This window comes from Arvicanthis niloticus, chromosome 13 (assembly GCF_011762505.2).
Source record: "Arvicanthis niloticus isolate mArvNil1 chromosome 13, mArvNil1.pat.X, whole genome shotgun sequence".
Classification (NCBI taxonomy): domain Eukaryota; kingdom Metazoa; phylum Chordata; class Mammalia; order Rodentia; family Muridae; genus Arvicanthis; species Arvicanthis niloticus.
Window position 1 is genome coordinate 57,745,134 of NC_047670.1, and position 21,540 is coordinate 57,766,673.

Below are 21,540 nucleotides of genomic sequence, written 5' to 3' on the forward strand. Positions count from 1 at the left end.
TCCTCAACTAACCCCTGGACACAACAGCACTGTGGGTGCCTTCCTCCATGAAGGGACCAGGAAGCAAGCCTGGCCCGACAGCCAGCATCCGGCACGGCTCACAGAACCTCTTCTGGGCATCGCTGTGAGCACTGCTCGGGGAACAGCCTCTCGGAGAGAGAGAATAAGCCCCTGTGGGCTTTAGGAGCATCAAGCAAGACAGTAGGCTGGCAGGGAGGAGGGGAACAGGAGGCGAATGCTCAGGCTCAGAGATGGGCCACCCTGGATTTAAACACCGATTTCCCAACCTCCCAGTTGTGACTGACTGGTTCAGGGTCTCCGTTGCTTTCCCTCTTAAAATGTGTAGATGCCAATCATCAGCCCAATTTACTTAAGTGATTGTAATGAGCCTGTCATGGGACAATGCATGTAGAGCCCTCCGCACCACTGGGTAAAGCTCAAGACTTGGCAAAGGGAACAGTTAGAAGCATGGGCCAGCGGGGGTTCCCAGGCCAGCCTCCACTGCACCAACCAGTGTGGCCTTGGCTAAGTCACAGACCCTTACTGGGCCTCAGTGATCCTGTCTGTAAATGAGGTTACTGGTGACACTCTTCACCTTACCAGGTGATGTAGAGATTAAATTCAGGTAACTCAGAGCCTGTGTTTAGAATAGCACCAAGCAGTAGTAACACCCATTAGCATGCTTTGCCTGCTGTTACTCAGTCCCAACATCAATGAGACTTTCTAACTGTCCCCAGGAGACCATGAAGCTTTGCTTGGAAATTAGAATATAATGAGACAGGCCTATGTTCAAATTCCACACTTGCAGGTTGAGATCTCTGAGCAGGCTGCAGTGTCTTCAGCTCAAACACGGGAGCACAGCTGCACGCACAATGAGTGACTATCAACCACTCTGGTATTCAAGTGCCCATCTCTCCTTCAATATAGACCAGGCTCACCTCCTGGACTTTACTGGGTATCCAGTCCTTCTCTGAGGCAGGGGGATGTCCCTTTTGGACATTGTAGGTATTATGCTTAAGGCCTGGTCTATAATGAAGGAGAGATAGGCACTTGAATACTGGAGCTGCTGCAGACAGGTCTCCAGCAGTGAACCACCTGGGCAGCTCCTAAGTATATATCTGGGAGCCCCCCAAGGTTGTCTAGGCTGCAGATGTTGGTAGTAGGTATTAGCTGGTAACTGGGAGACCAGCTGACCCTCCCCCCCCCCCCCATGACTCAGGATTGTTCTGGAGACTATGGAAGGGGTCCCAACTGGAAAGAGGAAACCAAAAACTCCATAGAAGCCTCTCCTGACCCCTCTGGGTTCATTGTCCCCAATTCTCCAGTTTTACTATCTGGCTCCAATTTTTTTTTTTAAGATTTATTTATTTTTATGTCCATTGGTCTTCTGCTTACATGTCTATGTGAGTGATCCAGGTTCTCTGGAACTAGAGTTACAGACTATTTGTTATGAGCTGCTATGTGGTTGCTGGGAATTGAACTCAGGACCTCTGGAAGAGCAGCCAGTGCTCTTAACCACTGAGCCATTTCTCCAGCCCATTTTACTGTCTCTGACAGTACTCTGATAGTAACAATCATTATTTATAGCATTCACTATTGAACTGTGTATCATCTACTTCCACCCTCCTTCCCCCAAAATCTAGGAGTACAAGGGTTCAGGTCTACCTCTCTTTTTGCTCTTTGGAGTTCACTTGACACAGGGTCTCATGTCTCCCAGGTTGGCCTTGAACCTGCTCTGATGCCAAAGATGACTTTGAACTCTTCATCCTCCTGCTTCTGCCTCCCAAGTGCTGGAATTACAGAGGTAGGTCACTATGCCTAACTTCAGTATGTCTTGATTCCTGCTATAATAACTATACCCGAACAGTGTGCAGAACAGTGCCAAGCACATAGTATGTGCTCAGTGAATATTTGCAATGGAATAAGAATCTCCAGATAGGGCCTGGAAAGATGGCTTAGAGGTTAAGAGCATATGACCAAGATTCAGTTCCTGGGACTGGGCAGCTCATAACTACCTGTAAGTCCAATTCTGGGGCATCTGACACCCTCTTGTGGCCTCTGGGGCACCTACACCCACTTCGCAAACATACACACACTTCAGGCAAGGGTGCCGCGTGCACACTGTGCAGGCACACACATGCACATAAAAACGAGTAACTCTTAAAAACAATCCTCAGGTGGTGACATTAAGTGTGCAGGCTGGAATGATGTTTCATTGCCTGTGTGCAGCTCCCCTTCCTAGGAGACAGCCTATTTGGGCTGTTAACCCAACGCCCAACCCCCACTCTGCAGCTGTAGAACTGAGGAGGGGGACCTAAGAGGCTTCCCTGCCACTCAGCAGTCAGGAAGTCACTCTGCAGTGCAACAGGGCTTCTTGGGCCAGCGGGAGAACTTGGGCAGTTTTCTGGCTCACTGCTCATTCTATGGCTGTCTGGTGACAGAGAGGCTCCTGCAAGCCTAAGGCTCCCTCAGATATAACCTAGAATTCCCCTTCTAGAGCCTAGTAGGACTTCTCCAGCCCACCCACCCTCTAAACTGGAGGGGCTTCTCAGCTAAGCCCCAGGATGTCACGTGGGGGCTGAGCTCCCCGCCCCTCGCGTGCACATGGCACTCCCCCGCTACAGTTTACAAAGTGCGTTCACAGACATTATCACGTCGGCTCCTAAACGCCCCCTAAAAACCACAATAAATCTCTCGCTCTGGCTCCGGAGCCCACCGGCTGCTGCGTAATCACTGAGCAGAGAGGCCTCAGGGCCCAGAGTCTGCCAAAGCCTCCTCGGCGCCAGCAGGGGCAGAGGGGGATCCACGTGGGCGGGTGGCAGGTGGCGGGTGGCAGGCCCAGCTGGGGCGCTGCGGGAGAGAGGAGCAAGCCCGAGGCCCAATCCTACAAAAGCAGAATGTGCTGTCTCAACCCAGAAGCTCTCTTGGGAGAGGGGCCAGCAGCCACAGGATCTGGAGGACAGAAGCTGGTGGACCGAGGGGCCAGGAAACAGTACAGAGAACCTAGAGGCTTACTTCTTGGGAACATCGTTGGGGAAATGTAGCAGAGCCATAAAAATTGTTCTGCTGGAGAGCCAGAGTTAGTTGGCCTCAGCTGGCTCTTCCCTCACCCTCTACTTTTTTCCACCCCCCCCCCCCATAGCTGTCCTCCGCGTGACTCTGGCTGGTTGTAGGGTCCTCTCAGCAGATCTCTCCAGTGACAGGAGCTCATGCTGTTCTCTGCCTGGGACATTCCTGCTGCCCTTTTAAACGCCTAGCTTTCCTGGAAGGACAATTCAGAGCTCTCTAGATGCAAACCCCGCCCCAAAATCCAGAGTTGCACCTGAGTCCGCCTCTGCTCCAGTCAAATCCCCTTTCCACTCAGTTCCTTGTGCCTAGAGGGCAGCAGCTGTGTCATCCTGCAGTGAAGTGACCAAGACAACACAGAAAGGATACCTCCTGATGAGCCGCAAAACCACAGCCGTGATGCATGGGGACAGTCAGCCCAAACTGATGACAATCCACAAGACAGAGGCAGTAAGGCCCTGTGTTTACAGCTGGGCTCCTAGCCCTGAGTAACCACAGAGGGGAGAAAAAAAAAATCTCCCAAATGCCTGAGAAGAATCAGCCAGTGGCTGTGGTCAGGGTTTTGTTTTTTTTGTTTGTTTTTTTTTTTTTTTTTACATTTCCCTGGGTTCTCAGAGTTAGAGAAGCTCAGCTTACAAACTGTGGAAAGTTCAGGAAAGTTTAACTAAGCAAGGAGAGGGAGGGCCTGACCCACCAGGCTGCTGCTGCTAAGGCTGCCCTGGCAGCCTTCCTTCCTGGGCCTCTCCTCTTGGTGGCCACCTCCTGGGAGGCCTTGATCTCTGGGCTGTGGCAGGAGGCAGCTGATCTAACAGAGTGGTGGTTGTGGTGTCATGGCAGGCAGGGAGCAGGTGGCATCCTCTCTGAGGCCTCCTGAAAGGAAGCAGTTGCTCCCACCACCAGCCTTCACAGGCCTGGGAGAATGGGACACTGTATGCTGGAAGTGTTAGCCAGGAGATATCTGAGGAGGAAACAGAGAAGCTAGAGATAGAGCTTTGTGGGGTGGCGCAGTTGCCCGTATTCCCAGAAAAGACCTCTGAGTCCACACCCTACAGGCTCCAGTACCAGTTCCAATGGCCTGGCATCCCAGCTCTAGTAAGGACTTGTATTCAGAAACACACAAATATACAAAATCCCTACAGCTCTTGTAAAAGGATGAGCAGCCTGCTTTTTATAATGAGCCAAGACTTTGTATAGATATTTCTCCAAAGAAGACATTCAAATGGGTGCTGGTGATATAAGTCAGAAGACAGAGTGCTGGCCTAAGATGTACAAAGCCCTGGGTGGGGTCCTCAGTAGTGTGATACACTCCTGTAATACAGGCACTCAGGAAGTGAAGGTGGGAGGATGGAAAATTCAAGGTCACAGCAAGGTGGCTCTTTTGGGTAAGGTGCTTGCCAACAAGCCAGAGAATGTGGGTTCAAACCTCTGAACCATCATGGCAGAAGATGAGAGCCAATTTCCTACAAGCTCAGCAAGCCCACGTTGTCCTCTGATCTCCAAAGGCATTGCAGCACACACACATGCACACATGCACACAGACAAATAATGAATATAACAATTTCTAAACAAAAATTCAAGGTCATCCTTAGCTGCACACTAAGTTGGAGGCCAACCTGGTCTAATGATACCCTGACTTAAAAAAAAAAAAAAAAGAATATATACAAATTGCCAATATACATCATTAGTGATTGAACAAAATACAAAGAAACATCATTCCATACCCACTGGGATGGCTGTTATTAAGGATGATAGGAAGTGATAACTGCTGGTGGACATGTGAAGAAACTAGAACCTGTGCATTGCTGCTGGGAGTGTAAAATGGCGCGGCCACCAAGAACAGTATACTATGCCACCTAACAACTCCACTCCTCATCATACACACCCAAAAGAAGTCAAAGTACAGCCAGGCACGGTGGCACACATTTGTAATCCCAGCACTTGGGACAAGGGATTAGGTGTTGAAGCCAGCCAGGGCTACATACACAGTGAGATCCTATGGAGAGATGGCAGTGTTGGTAGGTAAAGCCTGGCCCCATAAGTATGCTGACCCGAATTCAAAACCCCAGTGCAGCCAGACACAACAGCATGTGCCTGAAATCCCTGCCCTCCTATGATGAGATGGGAGGCAGAGACAGGAGGACTCCCGGAAGCTAACAGGCCAGGTAGCCTGGCTTACACAATCCTCCTCCAAACTTTACATGTGTGCCCTGGTTTGCGTGTACTGCACATACAAATACATACTCAGTATTTTTTTTTTTTTTTTTTTTTTTTTTTTTTTTTTAAGGTGGAGCGCTATTGAGGAAGATACTTGATGGCAATCTCTGGCCTCCACATGTGTTCACACACACCAAGTCAGAAAGGAAGGGAGGGAAGAGAGGAGGAAGAGGAGGGATGGAGGCCGGGAGAGGACAAGTTTCCACGTTATATTCTGTGCCGAATCATTCACAGCACTGAAGAGATGGAGACAGCTCAGGGTTTCACTCCTAGATGAACTGTGGTTAAGTGTGTTCCTGGAACTATTACTCAGCTGTGAAAAGGCACAAAGTACCAAAGTCACAAAGTGGCATGCCCACTGTCACCTAGATGAGCCTTGAAAACATGCTATGCAAGAGGACACAGACTGTCTACTTCAATTTTTATTTTTAAAAATTATTTTAAACATTCAAGACTGTCAAAACCATAGAGAAAGAAAGTAAATTAATGGTGGCCAGGTCAGGAGCTGGAAAAGGAAGGAATGGGAATGATTGTTAATAGGTTCAGGATTTCTGGGGAGGATGATTAAGATATTCTGGAAGTAAACAAACTGGTAGTTACACACATCTGGAAATCTATTAAAAGCCAGCAAATCACTCACACACTTTGACGATGTGGAGCCAGAAGTGTTGGCACCTACATCTGTAATCCCAGGACTTGGGAGACTGAGGCTAGCATTTTGAATTCAAGACAAGCCTGAGCTAATTGTATCTGTGTATGTAACTGTCAAAGAAAGTAACATCACAGTAACAGTATGATTAAATATATACAAAGTTACTAGTTATAGAAAAAGAATAAATGTTACAGTATGTAAATTATATTTCAATGAAGGTTTGTTTTTTTTTTTTAATGGGGTTCTTGCACTTCAATTTTACTCCCATAGGTCCCCATCATCCAGTTCTGTGACCTGGTCAGGCTCAGCCACTGCCCCTTCAAGCCACCATCCTATAGCAATGAGACAGTAGCTACCAGACACTAGACACTTTGACTTGGGAGACCTGATATGATTTCTCCAATGGGTCTGATCTGCCCCTGCCTCAGGCCTGGCTGCTCCTGGTCTCCAGAGAGGCCTTGTCTGGTCCTCGCCCTTGGCTGATTCTTCTTTTCCATACAGCGCATCATATGTGCTCAGGATACCTTGATCAGAGCACAAGGCAAGGCTGCTGGTGAAAGTTGAAGGCTACAGGGAAGAGAAGCTCTGACCCATCGGTCAGTGCACTGTGAGGATGAAGAGAAGAAACCCTGAGACAGTGTGAAGCTGGAGAAGTGGGTCAGGGGACGCCATTGGCCCTGGCCCAGGTGAGAGAGTCAATCCAGCCTTGCATAGAAGCCACACAGGTACAGAAGAGATACATACTGGGAAGGAACCAGAGAGCTACATCAAGCCATTGTGGGAATGACACCAGTGTGAGGGAGAATGAGCCCACGATGAGGAGAGGGACATTTCCTAAGCCACAGTAGACTGTGGAAGAAGCCCACCTGGGTGAGAGTCCAACTGAGTAGCTGACGAGCACTCTGCAAACAGTCCTACATCCACTTAGCAGCCCTACCCACTGGTCCCCATGATACTCCCTAGCCCTGTCCCCTTTGTCACCCTATCACAGGAAGTTAAATCTCATCTCTTACCTGGCCAAGGCCAAGGCTTCCTCGCTGATTCTCCAACCCCACACTTCACACACTTGCCTTTTCTTGTTTATGCTAACAGCACCCTACCCCCCCCCCAAAAAAAACAAAAGCCCACAAAGTGGATCCTTCTGGCCCTAACAACAAAGGCCAGACACTGTAGTTAGGCACACAAACCCTTCCTCCATGGATGCGCTAGCTGGTTTTGCAGCCTGCCCAGCGCTCATACACGGCCCGCTGCACACCTGCGCCATACCTTCACACACGGTGTACAGACCTATCCCATTCCTTTATATCCCGGGTACAGACCCTTTCCCTTTCTGCCCTTGTAGAGCGGCTGTCCAGAGCCTCAGCAGCATGGAGCCTGCACCTTCACACATCCTTTCTGGATCCCAGAGGAAGTGACTGTCTGTCCCATAAGTTAGTGCATTGTGAAGTTAAAGAGGGAGTCCACAGAAGGACCCCTGTGACTTTTGACCATGTGAAACTCAAGAGACAGGTCAGGAGAGGCTGTTGATGCTCATGCACTTGCTCTCTCTCTCTCTCTCTCTCTCTCTCTCTCTCTCTCTCTCTCTCTCTCTCTTTCTCTCTGAGACAATATCTCACTTTATGGCCCTGGTTGGCCTGAAACTTGCTATATAGACTAGACTGGCTTTGAACTCACAGAGATCCCCTGCCTCCCAAGTGCTGGGATTAAAGGTTGGCAAAAAGTATTTTTTTTTTAAATTAATTACATTGTTTTTGAGACAGGACCTCACATAGCCCAGACTGGCCTCCAATTTACTTTGCAGCATAGGATGGTCTTGAACTCCTGATCCTCTTGTCTCTGCTTCCTAAGTGCCAGGACTACAAGTGTGTGCCACCGTGCTTGTTTTCAATGACACTGGAGATTGAGTTCAGGCCTTAGCTCAGGCTAGGCAAGCATTCTACCAACTGAGCTACAGCCCCAGCTCTCGTGACATAATTTTAAATGACATGAAAAATGCTTAACTATCAAGCCACATGTGGTCACAAACTCCTGATTATCTTCAACTTGACAGAATTAAGAGTATCCATTAGTATCCATAATTCTGTCTACCTTGTAGAAAAGTGCCCCTGGGCCCAGATACATGACCATCAAGGACAGGAGAGCAAGGACCTAGTGTGTGTATTCACAGGAGGCTGGGTGCCGAAGCAGAGGCAGGATGGGTAAGAAGAGGATAGTTGTAGTGGGAAAGGAAGGACGGACAACAGAGAGGGGGGAGGGACAGAGGGTGCGCAGCTGCAGGCACTCGGATAAGAGGGAGGGAGGAGAATATCCATGCAAGTCCATAAGCAACACAAAAAAACCTATCCAAAGCAGACTGAGGCTCCCCAGGGACGGGACCCAGGAACTTCTGGGGTACAGAAACAGAGAGCCCCCAGCTGTCATCTACCATGGGTCATGTTAGAGCTTGTCTCTTAGCATGGATGGTTGTGTCACAGCCACCCGCTACCTTGTGGATATCCTCTTCCAGCCTATCCTTAGGTCTCCAAACCTCCCTTAGGGTTCAACCAGACTTCTTGGCAACACCAACACCCTCGATGCTTTCTGTCATTCAGCAGTCAGGAGCCTGTTAGAGACTCTCCAACAGCCGCCTCAGCTCCCTGCTTCTGCCTTGCCCCTCCCCAAATCCTGTTTACCTCAGCAGTCCAGGGACCTCAACATCTGGCTCTACTTCCTCCTGGAGCTCATCTGCTACCACCTGGCTTCTGCCCTTCCTCGCAACAGGCTAGAGCTTCCCTGCCTTCTTGACTGTGGCAGGCCAGATCCCAGCCTGGGCCTTGGCTTTTGGCTTAAAGCTCTGCCTGGGATAGCTCTTCTCCCAGAGGTGCCCCCTCCCTCCGTCTTTGCTCAGATGTCACTTTCTCAATTAGACCCTCCTTGGACACCTATTTATAAATGAGAAACAAAATATCCACCATCTCCTTCTCTGCTTTATTTTTCTCTCTGGCACTTAACACTCTTGATAACAACATATGTTCCTTTCTTATTATGTTGGGTTTTTTCCTCCTTGTTTTTGGTGTGTTTTTCCTCTCTCTCTCTCTCTCTCTCCCTCCCTCCCTCCCTCCCTTGCTCCCTCTCTCTCTCTCTCCCTCCCTCCCCCCTCCTTCCCCCCCTCCTTTAGAATGTCCATGAGGAGGGGGTTTTGATATCCACTGTCACTGCCACGCGCCCAGGATGAGCTGGGGCCTGCAGGACACTCATGAGGTTCTTTCTGCATGATGAATTTAGAACAGGGCCAGATGTGGCAGCACACGCCTTTAATCTTAGCCCTGGGGAGTCAGAGTCGGGTAGAGCTCTGTGGTGAATGAAAGAGTAAATGAATAAATGATTGGATCACCCTCAAGGGTCCAGCTTGGATCTGGACAGGACTGGACTACCCTGGAGCCCAAGTTAACTCAACCTACCCCATGACCACCAGGGTCTTTGGTCCTTCCTGGTCCCATCCTCTGATGAACTGCCCCCAGCCCAAGGGCTACCTGCCCTCTCTTAGCCACTGATACAGGCATAAGCGACTCTAGTGATAAGCGGAGTTCAACAGCAGATAATCCAGCCCAGAGCCATCCCAGCAGCACCTTCTCAAGGTGACCTGGGTGCACCCCAACCATAGACTTCTCATAATGCACCCTGAGCTTCCAGCAGTGGATGGGGGAGGGGAAACAGTAGGGTACCAGTGGAATGAAGAACAGCTAGGTGTGAGCTGCCACAAACTTGAGGTCATAGGCTGCCCCTGTCCCCAGGTACCACTGTGGGCAGTACCTAATGACAATTCTGGTTCTCTCTCTGCCAGGTCACTGTGCCAGGTCGAGGGGTGGGGGTTTTCAGCTCCATCCCACTGCTGGGTGCTGATAGCCACATGGATGAGGCCAAGAAATCAATGAGTGTGAGGACCCACCCACCCCAACAGAGCAGGGACTTCTGCAGGTTCACAGTGGTGAGGGTCAGACAGTCAGTTATTCCTCTGCAGACCTAGAAGACCGGGCAGTTGTGGAGATCAGGAGCCCACATGTTCATCCGTGTGTTCACACACATACATGTGCATATTACCAGGACCAGGACTCACAAAATCACTGACAGATCATATCCACACGCCAGCACCCCAGCACCCCAGCATTCTCAGCTCTGGGGATGTGAAATGGCAGCAGGAGGGAGCAATGGCCTGTGTCTGGACCATCAGAAAGGGGCACAGCAGGCCAGGATCAGGATTTCCCCCTTCTCAACATATAAATCCTCTCTAGGCAGCCACTTCTCCTACAGTCTCACTTGTAGTCTCTGCAAAGCAGGTCTAATAATGCCCATGTTCCAGGGTGGTCAGAGCTAGCTATGATCACCTACTGAATGTTCCACTTAGATTCTTACTGATTTTATTAGAAGGGCTGAACATTCATTCTAGAGGCACCACCGAGCCCCAAGTTCCTGCTTCCCACCCTACTCACCCCCCCGGGACTCACACATCACAATAATGATGTGCGTGACAGCGCGTGTCCTGGCTGACTGGTTCTCTGCGGCATTGTGGCTTGCTGCTTTAGAAGCCCAACTTCATTTAATCCCCTGGAGAGTCCTATAAGTTGAGCTGCCGTTGTTTATCAGCAGACGAAGAAACAGAGAGGTGAATTAATGTGCTCAGGGTCACCCAGCAGACAAGGGGCACAGCTAGAGCTTCAGTCAAAACCAGTGATGCCACTGTCAGGAGAGACAGCAGGCTGGTGACGGACTGCTCAGATCCAGGCTGTACATGGGATTATGGGATCTGTGCCTCAGGAAGGACCCCCCAGGGAACACCAATGAGCAAATCCTTAGAAGGGTCCATAATGTTGGAAGAGGTCAAATGTTGAGGGTAGCCTGGGGAAAGCCCCAAAGTGAAGAAAGAGGAGCTCAGGTCAGGCCTCCTCCTCCTGCCCAGCTCCTGCCTTTGCCCTTTTAACTCCTGAAGCTTGGAAAGGTCCTTGTACCTGCCCCGTTTTGCCTCTGTCATTCCTCCCTGTGTGCTGATCCCATACTCTCCCCAGGCTTGCCGGTAACAGACCTGCTGGATTTCCACTCATAGGCCGTTCTTACTGCACCATCTTGTCTCACAGAGGAGAGATGTGAGCCCAAGAGACAAGGGCACCTAGACTGAGTCAGCCAGGGTAAGAGCCAGGGAAATGGCTCCAGGTAAAAGCTCCTTAAGACTGCCGATCTAGATTCAACCCTTGGAACCCATATAAACAAGCTAAATGCAATGATGTGCGTCTGTAATCTCGGCATCGAGACGGAAGAATGGTCCCGGGTGAGTGTGCAGGGCAGGAGAACCCCTGTCTCAGCAAGCTTGATAGGGTTGAAGGAGAGAACCTCCCCCCAAAAGTTGTCCTCTGACCTCCACTCAAAATGATACATTGTTTGCTTGCTTGTCAAAAGGAAAAAGAAACAAAGAAAGCATGGTAAGTATTGGAAACAGAATGGGCAAAGAACAGAGTCAGGATTAAAATTCCAGCATAATAGCCTTAGACCCCCAAAGCCTGGGCTCTGTCCACTGCCCTGGCCGGGAGACCGACACTGCTCATTGGCTTTGAAGTACACATGCACAAAGCCCGGGGGTCTGTCCCAAGCACCACAGAAACCGGAAGTGATGATGCACACCTGTAATCTCACCATTCCGAAGGTGGAGGCCGTAGGATCAAGAGTTCAGGCACATCCTTGGCTACCTAACAAATTTGACGCCAGCCTAGACTACGTAAAACCCTATCTGAAATGTGTTTTTTTTTTCGTTTGATGGTAGAGCACTTGCCATGAATGGATAAGGCCCTACGTTCTATCCCTAGCACCACAGAAATAAAGAAGTAAATGTTTAAAATTTTATTCAAGGTCTAGCAAGACGGCTCCAGGAGTAAAGGTGCTTGTCTGCAAACCTGGTGACTTGAGTTTAATCCCCAGAATCCATGTAAAGGTAGAAGGAGGAAACAGACCTCCTAAAACTTGTCCCCCTGTCTCCATGTGCACATTCTGCTACACACACACAAATGTATACATTGCTACACATAATAATAAATGTAAACATTAAAATTGCATTTAAGCAAGCATAAAGTCCCTGTAGGTATCCAACAAATGTAAATGCCTAGAGAAACGTGAGACAGTTTGCTGGAAGGCGAGTCCCCCAGTTCTCAGCATCCCAGTCTCAAGCCACTGTCCAGCTAGGAAGCTGTGAAAGGCCGGGCTCTGGCTTTGACGTTACCCTGTGAATCCTGCCTCTCCTAGGGGTCAGAGGCCCGTATTGCTGTTAAGCCCTGCTTTCCATAGGCTTATGTTGGGGTTCCTGGCTATTCAGTGTATCTGCCATGGCCCAGCCCAGGTGCCAGGTAAACCCCAGAGACAGATGTCTGAACACTCACCTCTAAAGTCAAAGAGACAGTGGATCCTGCACTGGTGCTCTGCAGGGGCCAAGCTGTGAGGTTGTTCCCACTCAGCTTGTTACAGGGGATGCTGAGAGGCCCAGGATGGGTGAGCACTGTCTGTGGGTCATAGGAGCTGGGTATCTTCTTGATGCCTCACATTTCTGTACCCAGGTATGACCATAACTACATCACACATATGGAAACTGAGGCTTGGAAAGCCAGAGAAACCTGGAGTGCTCAGTGTGAAGCCCCTTCTGTCAATCTCCCCTCCCCCACAGCAGAAGTTGTCTGAACTCTGGTGAGGACAGGGAAGTCATGACTGCCAAACCCCGCTTTGAGGCAGACCCCAAAAGAAAGCTGTGCTCAAACATGGACTGAAGCTGGCCTTTCATATCCCTTCCCAAATCCTCACTGTGTCCAAATGTTAGCTCTCTGCCGCACATGGAGTTAGTTTCTTGTTCCCAAGGCAGCCTTCAGAGGGCAGCCGCAGAAGGTCATGCCTCCCTTAGGTAACTGCTGTCTACAAGCCTTGGTTTCTTCCAACTGTAAAGCAAGAGCACACATGGCCTATCACACTGCCTGTTATGGGGTAGTTATGGGGCCTTAAGGGAGTTAACAGAACATCGTGGAAGCATCTTGAGTCTTCAGAAAAGCTCCACACAACAGGGAAAGGCTTGAGGGTTTTCCAGAGACCTAGTACACTTTTCCCACAGAAAATATAAAATATAACCAAGACGAAGATAATCTTGCCAAGGGCACCAGGACCAGTGTCTAACCTGGACTATCCGGGCTATCCCAGACCTGACCAGACAAATTCACTTGGCCTATCTAAGTATTCAAGACTATCCTTGAACTTCTGATCCTCCAGCCTTGGCCTCCTAAGTGCTGGGAGAGATGGCAGGCCTGTGCCGCCTGCCACACCCTTGCTAGGGCTCAGCCTTGCTAAGTGTCGGAGTCAAGTCCTTCATCTGTCATTTCTCAGCTGTGTGGTAAATATAGCTGTCAATCATCTCTCTGGTCTGAGCCTTGACTTCTCCAGGAAAAGCTTGTCTATCAGAGCCGTGGGCTCAGCAGCATGAGACTTTCAAAGGCAGAGCCCAGACAACTTCAAGTCTGGGTCCCACTGGTGACAGCCAGGGTACCATCCTCTCAGTGATGGCTGTCCTCACCGGGAGAAGGATGGAAGAGCTGTAGCTGGGGAGAAGACCAGGTCCACACCACCCTACTCCTACAGAGTCTTCTCTACTGTCCACCATTTAGAGTCTTATTTCAGCCTCTGGAAAGCAGGACAATGAGGCAGGAAAGGCACATAGTCAGGAATCCACAGATAGGGAAATTGGACCTCAGAGAGCAAAAGTGAGAGGCAGCGAGGAGACCCTGCCTTTTCTTTCCCTGAAGCATTCACACCATAACCCCAGCCTGTAACACACTTTCTCCACCAGCCTGGATCCCACTGGCCTGTAAGGCTCCCCTTTTCCCAACCTATGCTCAGCCCTTCACAGTCCACCTGCCCTCCAGGTTCCCAGCTACGCCTCTTCACCTATCTGACCACCTCTCATATGCCCGCTTCTTAGGAAGTGTCCTCCTATTGACTAGAGCATTTCCTAGACACTGGTTTCCAGTCTTCCTGCTTTGGGGGAGGCTCTGAGAGTGGGGTGTGTGTGGGTGTCTTATCGAGCACCCAGCATGCAAACTAGCACAAGGCAGCTGTTTAACATCTGATACTTTTTTTTTTTTTTTTGGTTTTTCGAGACAAGGTTTCTCTGTGTAGCTCTGGCTGTCCTGGAACTCACTTTTTAGACCAGGCTGGCCTCGAACTCAGAAATCCGCCTGCCTCTGCCTCCCAAGTGCTGGGATTAAAGACATGTGCAACCACCACCCGGCAACATCTGATACTTTTATATCACGCCCATCCATGTCTCTATTTTGACAACATACTATTTGTTTGTTTATTTGCTCTTGAAGCAGGGTCTCTGTAGCTCTTGCTATCCTGGACCTCACTCTGTAGACCAGGCTGGGCTTGAACCCACAGAGATCTGCCTGCCTCTGCCTTCCAAGTGCTGGGATTAAAGGTGTGTGCTATCCCTGCCCAGCAGCAGTGTTTTCTTTACAGTCATGCTTATGGAGCCCTGTGTTAGGTACCTGGGATACAGGCAGCAGTTGAGAAAACAGAGTCCTGCTTTGATGATCCACCACTGCAGGAGCAAGTCTGCTCCTGTATGGACAGGTCAAGTGTTAATGCGTGCTATAAAAAGCAATGGAGCTGAAAGGATGAGGAGGGGAGGGGCATCAGAACTCTCAAGGAAGTAAAGAGAATGAAGAGCAAAAGGAAGACTGAGGTGAGAAGCCCCAGGGGACATTGGGGGGGGGGACATCTGCAAGGTCAATGAGGAAGTCTGCATTGCAAAGGAGCCAAGGGCAGGATTTTACTGTCTCCAGGCAGAAGAGGGTGAGTAACAGGTGTGCTTCAGGGGGTGAGAAGGAAGTAGAAAGACCCTGAAGGTGTGAAACTGGAACCGCACCCTTTCTTTGGAGGAGATAGTGTCTGGCAGGAAAGACTGGGGAAGGGGAAGCACAGGACACGAAACCTCATAGGACACAAGGCACCTGGAGGCTCAGCTCGTGACAGGACTTTGAGCAATGAGGAACCAAGGGAAGTTCTGCCCACAGAGATGAGAGGTTCCCATCTCTCATCTCCTCTGCCTGTGCTCCTCCGCTTGACAGGGCTTTCCCAGTCCTACTGTGTGCCTGACTGCTGGTCTCATGGGCTCAGGACTGGTAAGACATGCTGAGCACTGGCTACTTCCCTGGCCTCTGAAGCCATCTACCCTCTCATCAGTCCCATGACTGAGGTGGATCCTGTTTCTATTTGGATTTAGCAAATGAGGAAACAAGGTGCAGATCCACAGCCTCCTGCAGGAGGCAAGAGGCAGGAGGCAGGAGGCAGGAGGCAGAGCTGGCACACAAGCCCAGACAATAGACCTGCCTCTAAAAACCCACATTGGTCTCTGTAGCTGAGCCTGGTCTCTACCCATGAGAGTGTCTGGTGCCACTGCCAGGCATCCGGTACTTGGGACTCTTCCAGCTGGCAGAGCAGGGTCAATGCATCCGCCCCCAATCCAATTTACAGAAAAAGAAACCAAGAGGAAGAGACACTTTGGACCCCAAAGCTTGCCTTCATCTGAGACACCAATCCAGGTCTCAGATGGATATCAAAAGCCTGAGCTGGGAGCTTGCCAGGTACAGCACTCTCTAGAACTTCCTTAAGCTGAGCCTGCTTTTGGGTTAGCTACATTCCTAGGCCCCTCAGTCTACAGCTTTTCTGCCTTTTCCTTCCTTTGGAGGGGGAAAATGAGGGCTCCTGCCAGGTGGTTCTCAGGCTCCAGCCACAGGTTCTTCTACCGCTATCCTCCTCTCATTTCAAACAAGTGTTTCACCCCAAGAAGTGCCCTGGCCATAGGTCCTGCCCTGCCCTGCTGACCCACTGTTTTCCCAGCGAGCCCAGCTGGGACAGTAAAGTGGACCAGTGACCTTCTCAGGGCTCCAGCTCCACAGCCAGGAAATCTGGCAGAAGGAGGGAGCTACAGTGTTTGTAGATGGGGGCAGGTCCAAGATCACTCCATAAAAATGGATTCCTAGAAAAACACAAACCAGCTATTTACCTTGTGAATTTCATTGCCCTAAAAAAAAAAAAAAAAAAAAAAAAAAAAAGTATCTCATTTTAATAACAAATCGAGAGAAGGTACTCCTAGTCCCTTGAACCAGGACACACAGTCAACAGAAACTCACAAGAGGCTGCGAGTTCAATTTATTAGCCACTTTGTCTCATAAAAACCAGCATTTTTATTAAAAGAGGATGATAGCCAAATGCTCTGCTCGTTTTTTTTTTTTTTTTTTTTTTTGGTGTTTTTTTTTTTTTTTTTTAAATTGCCTTTAATGTCGGGCAAGACTTGTTTTTTGTTTTTTTTTGTTTTTTTTTTCCCTTAATAATTTCTCAAACAAAGCTCAGATTCTCCTGACTCCAAGCCTGTTCCTCCAGCCGCAGGAGGGAGAGGGATTTCTGAATCCATCTGACATGTCGGATTTCTTTGTGGCATCCACTCCATCGCTCAGCAGCAGCCATGATGTCATAAGCCCATCAGATTTCCGGTAGGGAGAAAACGCTGGGGAATTGGAAAGAATGGATGTTTCTTATCCGTCAAAAAGGGGAGTGGGAGTGGGGGATGGGGGGATGATGTGTTTGGAGGAGCCTGGCTGGTGGGGAGAGAAGAGAGGCAAGCTCAATGTTTGTGATATTAAATGTCAGACAGAACCTGAAAACCCCAGCCACCCAGATGTCTTTTCAATATCCAGATGTCTGGCAAAGAACAGACCATGCACCGTCCCGGGAGACCCTCAGCATTCTGGCTTTGACCTCAGGTCTGTAGTGAGTACTCACTGCCAGGAGCTGCGCCCCCAGCATCCTCCCTTTGCCTCACTCTCCGGGGTGGGATTTTTTTTTCCCTTCAAAATCTTTACACATGGATGGTAGGGGGTAACCAGGTCCAGGTTTTTAAAAGCTGTTGAAGCTGTGATTTGAAAAGTTCAGTCCTTGGAATTAGCTTCCAGAGAGTACGCTGTATAAGCCAAAAGGAGGAGGGGGAAATCCCTCAGCCAACACACACACACACACACACACACACACACACACACACACACACCATATGTGACTCCTAAGCCATAGGACTTAAAACCCAAAACAAAACCAGTGAGGCTGCGAACAAGGACTCAGGCTGACACTGAGAAGAGAGGAGCCTCCCCCAGGAGCACATCTCCCCCAAATCAGAAAAACACACGAACAGCTTTGTTCTTCCTGACAAAGCCCCTTGCTTTCAAGGCGCCGACAGTTGCCAACAAAAGCACAGGGTAGAAGTAATTTACACCCCAACTAGGGCTTCCAGGACTCATAAAATATGGGAATGGAATTGGCTTGGCCAAGGAAACCGCTTCCACACCATTGCATTGGGGACCCCTCAGGCCTCAGACAGGGCAGGCCATGGCCTCCTGGTGGCCTGGCCACGTGCCCCACTGAGGCCACCTTCCAGGCCCATGACATCACAGCTAATTGCCTCTGAAAATGAGCCAGGAACTGCAGGCCCCTCAGGGCCACAGCCCAGGGACTTCAACAGACAGGCAGCTGTGGAGGGACACAACTCCAATTAAACCTGAGCCCTCAGATGACAAGCCAAAGGGGTTGCTGAGGGGACAGTAGCTGGCAGAAGGCAGAAGGAAGCCAGTCTGGGCTCAGGGGCAGGGGTGGAGGGCTCCATGCTCATCTATAACAACCCCTGTGTTTTGCAGATGAGGAAAGGGAGCTTGAGTGACCTGCCCCAAGGCCACCCAGCTAATTAAGGGGACAGCCAATCCCGAGGAAGAGAAAGCACAGGTCTGCCACTGAAGTAGCTCTTCCTGAATGCTATCTAATTTAATCCTCACAACAGCCTGTGAAGGGGTGGGGAGGGGATTACCATTAACCTCTGTGCCTACAAGAACCAATGGAGCAGCAGAGAGAGGTTAAGTCATTTGCCCAAGGTTACACAGCTCCTCATTAACAGAACTTGGCCTGAACTTCTGATTTTGAATGCAGTGCTGGGCAGGAGGAGGCAGTTGAGGTTTAGCTGGGAGCAGGGAATGTGATTTAAACACACGTTTAAAATGCTGGTGATCCCCACAGAACAGAAGGGAGTAAATCACTGCAAATTAATTTTTTTTAAAGCTAATCCAGGCAGGAGGGCTAGCTGGGCTGATGGGTAGGTGAGAGGCAGCTTTGATTCTGTCCCTGCCAGAGCCTGAATAAAGTATGTAGATGGGTTCCCTAGCCATGAGCCCCGCCCCCCCCAACCCCTGAAGTGGAATGGGTTGCAGGGAGATTCCATAAAAGCTTCATCACGCATCTGCCAGAAGACAACAACCTGCCACAGGGGAAGGTGCCAGGAGAACAGGCCTGCCGGGCATAGAAGCCATGAAAAATCAAATTACAGCCAGTTCTAAGCGGGATTCCAACTTTCCAGCCAAGAGTCTCAAGGCTCTGAGTTATTTATGCAGCTCTATGTAGGGGTCTGACTCTGGCTAAGGGAAGCTGTTCAGGGTCCTGTCCACAAGACAGGAAGTGGGGATACAGTTATGGTGGCTCTGTAATCTAGCCATCCCATCCAGTGGCCCTCATTCTCTATGTTCTCTCAGAGTAGAGCTAAAGGAAACTGCATGCAGGAAATTGGAACAGGCCAGATGGGTGGCACACATCTCTAATCCCAGCAATTGCAAGGCAGAGGCCTGAGGATCTCTGAGTTCGAGGCCAGCCTGGTCTATAGAGCGAGTTCCAGGACAGCCAGGGCTACACAGAAAAACCTTGACTTGATAGGTGCTCTCCTTCCTACAACTTCCCTGGCACTTTGGCCCTACACACCGCTTTGGTGTTAATGTGGGCAGTCTGTGCTTGCTTCTCCCTCTAGGCCTGCTGGCTTCTTTTAATTCATTTCTATGAGCATGACCTGAAGTGGTGGAGACCAGGCTAGAGGAAAGGAGAAAGAAAGAAAAATCCCTGCACACCTGACAAGCCAAACAGCCCATTTTCTTTGGGAAGGTCTACCTGTCCACCAGAAAGTTGGGTTCTGCCATCACTGAACTTCCACTTAATGATGGGGACAAACATTAACCATGTTGTCCATATAAGGCATCATCCCAGATTATGGGACTCACTCACTCTTTCTCTCTCTTTCTCTCTCATATGGATATAGGTATGTATGTATACCACATATTCTATCAAGTCAGGAAGGACAGGGAAGCCTTCCTGGAAGTGGTGACAATGGCTCTGGGGTCCAGGATATAAGGAACATTATTGACACCTCTCTTCTGGTCAGCCCTACAGAGAGGCTCTCTTTGACACCCACCCAAGCTGCCTCTCCTTCCTGGCTGTATATTGCTCGTCATTTGTGCCCCTGCTCTGGTCTGGAATCCCTGTGAGAAATGAGATTAGCTTTGTCTTAGTCACTGCTCCATTGCCCATGCCTAGCCAGGGCAGGTGTTTTGTTTTGTATCAATCAACAGAATAACTAGGGGTTGTGAGGATGGCTCAGCAGGTAAGAGGCTTGCAGCCAAGCCCAAGGACTTGAGATGAACCCCAGGGACACATGAGGTAGAAGAAAAGCACTAACTCCAAGTAGTCCTCTGATCTCCCCATAAGGACAGAGGTACTGGTGCTCCAACACACACACACACACACACACACACACACACACACACACACACACACACACAAATGCTTTTTTACAAATACAGTCAAAGATAAAAGGGAGGGGAGGCTAGGTTCAGTTCCCAGCACCAAAGTCACAACCAACTCCCATTCCAGAGGGTCTGATGCCCTCTATGGTCACCTGCTTGTACATGGTGCACATAAACTCCCAAAGGGGTGTGCACACACACACACACACACACAGTAAAATAATATATGATCTGTCTATTTAGCCCTGGCTGTCCTGAAACTGACCAGGTAGACCAGGCTGGACACTAAATCACAGAGATCTACCTGCCTCTGTCTTCTGAATGATGGTATTAAAGACATATGCCACCAGGCTTGGCAATAAACCTTTTTTAAAAGAAGAGTAAACAATACATGCAAAGGTCCCACAGGGACCAAGGGATAGAAGGTGATAGAAACAGAGCCTGATACTCCCCCAAGAATCACCCTAAACACGGCCATATCTCTTCACCAGCAGCTTCCCCTCTGCCCTCCCCTCAACCCGCGCCCAGTCAAAGCGCCTTTTTTTCCCTTATAGAGGAGTGTCACTAATCCCCGTTTCACTGGCTCTGTCCCAGGCTTGACACCTTTGGGAAGAATAAGATAGACACTAGCGTTCCCTGCCAGAACTCTGCCACGAGCCCCCGCCTCCACTCTTCTTTTTTTCCAGGCTACACAGACACCTGGAACCACAGAGGCAATGACAAACAAATCCAGGAGTCCCAACACAACACAACCTCTATCCCTCTGTCTCATCTATATCGCTTACTACCCATCCTCACCCCCAATCCCCAAATGGCTTGCCCTTTCTCCTCACTGATGCTGGGTGGAATGAGAAAAGCAGCCAGAACACATGGTGTTAGCCCTGTCTTCCGATTCCCAGAGTATGGTGGGACGCCAAGTTATCCTCTTTCTCAGATTCCTCACTTGGAGAGACGGGGACACTTCAGTTGCAGCCACTTGCACCAAAGAGCAGATCGGTGGGATCAACACATCTCCTCCCCTGGGAGGTCTTACTGCCTTGGGGGAAAGGAGGTTGCTGAACCTGAAGCTTGGGGCTCCTTCCCGCACAAGTCGCCGTGACTGAGAGCCTACGCTCCTGGAAACGCCGCAGGGTCTGCGTGCGTGCGAGCTGCCCCCTTCCCCTCCGGGAGCTACTCCAGCAAACTTTCCAGAAGCGTCTACACCTGCCCGCAGCTCTGCAGCCCCACAAACCATCAGCTCGCATCCACAGCTTCGCCTGTTCCCTGGTAGCTTGGAGGTTGCCCCCGAGTCCTAGGTCCGCGCACATCTCCACACACTCTCCAGCCACTGCGGACCTCAGCCTTGGGGATCAATCTGCCCCCGTTTCAGATCTCCCCGGCGCCTCCTCCGCACCACCTGCGCTCGTCTACACCGCCTCCGGGGCCCTCGGGTCGCTTGCATCTATACAGCTTCAGCAGTCTCCGGATCTACACAAGCCAGCACATGAGCGATGCCTTCAAGGTTCACCCAGTGCCTCATCCCAATGCCTACCTTGCCCGCGCGGTCACGCTCCTGTCCTGGCTGTGCCGTCTGGTTCACACATTTTGCAATCTTGTCAATGGCGAAAGGAGATCTTGTAATCCTCCTGCATCCACGTGGTGTTTGCCCCAACCCCCTTTTCCGTTTTGGGATTATTTTGTTCTCTTTTTTTGCTTTTAGGACAATATTAGTCCCCAACGGCCGCTGGCTGCAGGTTCCAAGCCGACGAAGCTGGCGGCGGGGGGCGTGGCCCTGGGCGGGGAGAGGGCGTGGCCTGGGCGGGCAAAGCGGAGTGTCTCTGCCCTGGCCTCCCTCCGCTAGGAAACCGTGGCCTGCGACCAAAGCTCCAGTTCCAGCTCACGATTGGTCAGCTCGCTCGCGATGCTGATGCCTAATTGGCTGAGACGAAGAAGGCTCAGAGGTGG

At 50.2% G+C, this 21,540-nt stretch overlaps 1 protein-coding gene across 1 annotated transcript in view; it reads right to left on the reverse strand.

Moving 5' to 3' along the window:
• Tcf20 (transcription factor 20) overlaps positions 1 to 21,275 on the reverse strand; it is a 171,708-nt gene extending 150,433 nt beyond the window's left edge. Inside the window, exon 1 of the mRNA XM_076911720.1 lies at positions 21,128 to 21,275. The gene's annotated coding sequence lies outside the window, so the exon portion shown is untranslated. The remainder of the gene's footprint in view (positions 1 to 21,127) is intronic.
• Positions 21,276 to 21,540: the final 265 nt, after the last annotated feature.